This window comes from Bidens hawaiensis, unplaced genomic scaffold (assembly GCF_021521415.1).
Source record: "Bidens hawaiensis isolate Kalapana, Puna unplaced genomic scaffold, B.hawaiensis_p1.1 tig00015775_1, whole genome shotgun sequence".
In the NCBI taxonomy this organism is placed as follows: Eukaryota; Viridiplantae; Streptophyta; class Magnoliopsida; order Asterales; family Asteraceae; genus Bidens; species Bidens hawaiensis.
The window spans coordinates 168,002-172,353 of record NW_027492409.1 but is presented as its reverse complement, the minus strand read 5'-3'; the positions used below and the strand labels follow the sequence as shown (position 1 = coordinate 172,353).

At 44.8% G+C, this 4,352-nt stretch overlaps 1 long non-coding RNA gene across 1 annotated transcript; it reads right to left on the bottom strand.

Annotated features, from left to right (window-relative positions):
- Window positions 1-2,637: 2,637 nt before the first annotated feature.
- Window positions 2,638-3,969, bottom strand: LOC143549778 (uncharacterized). Its single transcript, XR_013138197.1, has 2 exons — window positions 3,054-3,969; window positions 2,638-2,699 (listed from the first exon to the last, which is right to left on the bottom strand). It is a non-coding gene; the product is annotated as an uncharacterized LOC143549778 (long non-coding RNA).
- Between the last annotated feature and the right edge of the window lie 383 nt (window positions 3,970-4,352).

Genomic DNA, 4,352 nt, shown 5'->3' with positions numbered 1-4,352 from the left:
CCAGTATTTCCAAAAGGGGTAGTACACGAGCCGGAGGAAAAACTGAGTATGGGTGGAACCACTAAATCGGATCATAAATTCGGTCATGCAGACTTCCATACAACATTTTATGACCCTAAGAAAGAAACGGATCATAAATTCAAGGGTGGAACCACTGAATCGGATCATAAATTCGGTCATGGAGACTGCCATACATTATTTTGTGACCCTAAGAAAGAATCGGATCAATAATTATGCCCTAACGCCATCTCGTGGCCCGTTCGAAGTTTTGCCAGTATTTCCAAAAGGGGTAGTACACGAGCCGGAGGAAAAACTGAGCAAGGGTGGAACCACTGAATCGGATCATAAATTCGGTCATGGAGACTGCCATACAATATTTTGTTACCCTAAGAAAGAATCAGATCAATAATCATGCCCTGACGCGACCCCGTGGCCCGTTCAAATTTTGCCAGTATTGCAAAAAGTGGTAGTACACGAGCCGGAGGAAAAACTGAGCATGGGTGGAACCACTGAATCGGATCATAAATTCGGTCATGGAGACTGCTATACAATATTTTGTGACCCTAAGAAAGAATCGGATCAATAATTATGCCCTGACGCGACCCCGTGGCCCGTTCGAAATTTTGCCAGTATTGCCAAAGGTGGTAGTTCACGAGCCGGAGGAAAAACTGAGCAAGGGTGGAATTACCGAATCGGATCATAAATTCGGTCATGGAGACTGCCATACAATATTTTGTGACCATAAGAAAGAATCGGATCAATAATTATGCCTTGACAAAACCCATGGCACGTTAGAAATTTTGCCAGTATTGCCAAAGGGGGTAGTACACGAGCCAGAGGAAAAACTGAGTATGGGTGGAACCACTGAATCAGATCATAAATTCGGTCATGGAGACTGCCATGCATTATTTTATGACCCTAAGAAAAAATCGTATCAATAATTATGCCCCGACGCGACCCCGTGGCACGTTCGAAATTTTGCCAGTATTGCCAAAGGTGGTAGTACTTAAGCCGGAGGAAAAACTGAGTATGGGTGGAACCACTGAATCAGATCATAAATTTGGTCATGGAGACTGCCATACATTATTTTGTGACCCTAAGAAAGAATCGGATCAATAATTATGCCCCGACGCGACCCCGTGGCACGCTCGAAATTTTGCCAGTATTGCCAAAGGTGGTAGTACACGAGCCGGAGGAAAAACAGAGCATGGGTTGAACCACTGAATCGGATCATAAATTCGGTCATGCAGACTGCCATACAATATTTTATGACCCTAAAAAAGAATCGGATCAATAATTATGCCCTGAAGCCACCCCGTGGCCCGTTCGAAATTTTGCCAGTATTGCCAAAGGGGGTAGTACACGAGCCGGAGGAAAAACTGAGCATGGGTGGAACTACTGAATCGGATCATAAATTCGGACATGGAGACAGCCATTCAATATTTTGTGACCCTAGGAAAGAATCGGATCAATAATTATGCCCTGACGCGACCCCGTGGCACGTTCGAAATTCTGCCAGTATTGCAAAAGGTGGTAGTACACGAGCCGGAGGAAAAACTGAATTTGGGTGGAACCCCTGAATTGGATCATGAATTCGGTCATGGAGACTTCAATGCAATATTTTATGACCCTAAGAAAGAATCGGATCAATAATTATGCCCTGATGCCACCCCGTGGCCCGTTCGAAATTTTGACAGTATTGCCAGAGGTGGGTAGTACACGAGCCGGAGGAAAAACTGAGCAAGGGTGGAACCACTGAATCGGATCATATATTGGGTCATGGGGACTGCCATAAAATATTTTGTGACCTTAAGAAAGAATCGGATCAATAATTATGCACCATCGCGAACCCGTGGCACGTTTGAAATTTTTCCAGTATTGCCAAAGGTGGTAGTACACGAGTCGGAGGAAAAACTAAGTATTGGTGGTACCACTGAATCGGATCATAAATTCGGTCATGGAGACTGCCATGCAATATTTTATGACCCTAAGAAAGTATCGGTTCAATAATTATGCCCTGACACCACCCCGTGGCCCGTTCGAAATTTTGCCAGTATTGCCATAGGGGGTAGTACACGAGCCGGAGGAAAATTTGAGCATGGGTGGAACGACTGAATCAGATCATAAATTCGGTCATAGAGACTGCCATGCAATATTTTACGACCTTGAGAAAAAATCGGATCAACAATTATGCCCTGACGAGACCCCGTGGCCCGTTCGAAATTTTGCCAGTATTGCCAAAGGTGGTAGTACACGAGCCGGAGGAAAAACTGAGTATGGGTGGAACCACTGAATCGAATCATAAATTCGGTCATTGAGACGGCCATGCAATATTTTATTACCATAAGAAAAGATCGGATCAATTATTATGCCCCGACGCGACCCCGTGGAACGTTCGAAATTTTGCCAGTATTGCAAAATGTGGTAGTACACGAGCCGGAGGATAAACTGAGTATGGGTGGAACCACGGAATTAGATCATAAATTTGGTCATGGAGACTGCCATACATTATTTTGTGACCCTAAGAAAGAATCGGATCAATAATTATGCCCTGACGCCATCCCGTGGCCCGTTCGAAGTTTTGCCAGTATTTTCAAAAGGGGTAGTACATGAGCTGGAGGAAAAACTGAGCAAGGGTGGTACCACTGAATCGGATCATAAATTCGGTCATGGAGACTGCCATAAAATATTTTGTGACCCTAAGAAAGAATCGGATCAATAATTATGAACTGACGCGACCCCGTGGCCAGTTCGAAATTTTGCCAGTATTGCCAAAGGTGGTAGTACACGAGCCGGAGGAAAAACTGACTATGGGCGGAACCCCTGAATCGGATCATAAATTCGATCTTGGAGACAAACATGCAATATTTTATGACCCAAAGAAAGAATCGGATCAATAATTATGCCCTGATGCCACCCCGTGGCCCGTTCGAAATTTTGCCAGTATTGCCAAAGGGGTAGTACACGAGCCGGAGGAAAAACTGAGCATGGGTGGAACCACTGAATTGGATCATAAATTCGGTCATGCAGACTGCCATACAACATTTTGTGACTCTAAGAAAGATTCAGATCAATAATTATGCCCTGACGCGAACCCGTGGCACGTTCGAAATTTTGCCAGTATTGCCAAAGGTGGGTAGTACACGAGCCGGAGGAAAAACTGAGTATGGGTGGAACCACTGAATCAGATCATAAATTCGGTCAAGGAGACTGCCATACATTATTTTGTGACCCTAAGAAAGAATCGGATAAGTAATTATGCCCTGACGCCATCCCGTGGCCCGTTCGAACTTTTGCCAGTATGACCAAAGGGGGTAGTACACGAGCCGGTGGAAAACCTGAGTATGGATAGAACCACTGAATCAGATCATAAATTCGGTCATGGAGACTGACATGCAATATTTTATGACCCTAAGAAAGAATCGGATCAATAATTATGCCCTGACGCCACCACGTGGCCCGTTCGAAATTTGCCAGTATTGCCAAAAGGGGTAGTACACGAGCCGGAGGAAAAATTGAGCATGGGTGGAACCACTGAATCGGATCATAAATTCGGTCATGTAGACTTCCATACAATATTTTATGACCCTAAGAAAGAATCGGATCATTAATTTTGCCCTGACGCCACCCCGTGGCCCGTTCGAAATTTTGCCAGTATTGCCAAAGGGGGTATTACACGAGCCGGTGGAAAAACTGAGTATGGATAGAACCACTGAATCGGATCATAAATTCGGTCTTGCAGACTGCCATACAATATTTTGCGACTCTAAGAAAGAATCGGATCAATAAATATGTCCTGACGCGAACCCGTGGCACGTTCGAATTTTTCCCAGTATTGCCAAAGGTGGGTAGTACACGAGCCGGAGGAAAAACTGAGTATGGGTGGAACCACTGAATCAGATCATAAATTCAGTCAAGGAGACTGCCATACATTGTTTTGTGACCCTAATAAAGAAACGGATAAATAATTATGCCCTGACGCCATCCCGTGGCCCGTTCGAACTTTTGCCAGTATAGTAAAGGGGTTAGTACACGAGCCGGAGGAAAACCTGAGTATGGACAGAACCACTGAATCAGATCAAACATTCGGTCATGGAGACTGACATGCAATATTTTATGACCCTAAGAAAGAATCGGATCAATAATTATGCCCTGACGCCACCACGTGGCCCGTTTGAAATTTTGCCAGTATTGCCAAAAGGGGTAGTACACGAGCCGGAGGAAAAACTGAGCACGGGTGGAACCACTGAATCGAATCATAAATTCGGTCATGGAGACTAACATGAAATCCTATCAATAATTATGCCCTGACGCCACCTCGTGGCCCGTTCGAAATTTTGCCGGTATTGCCA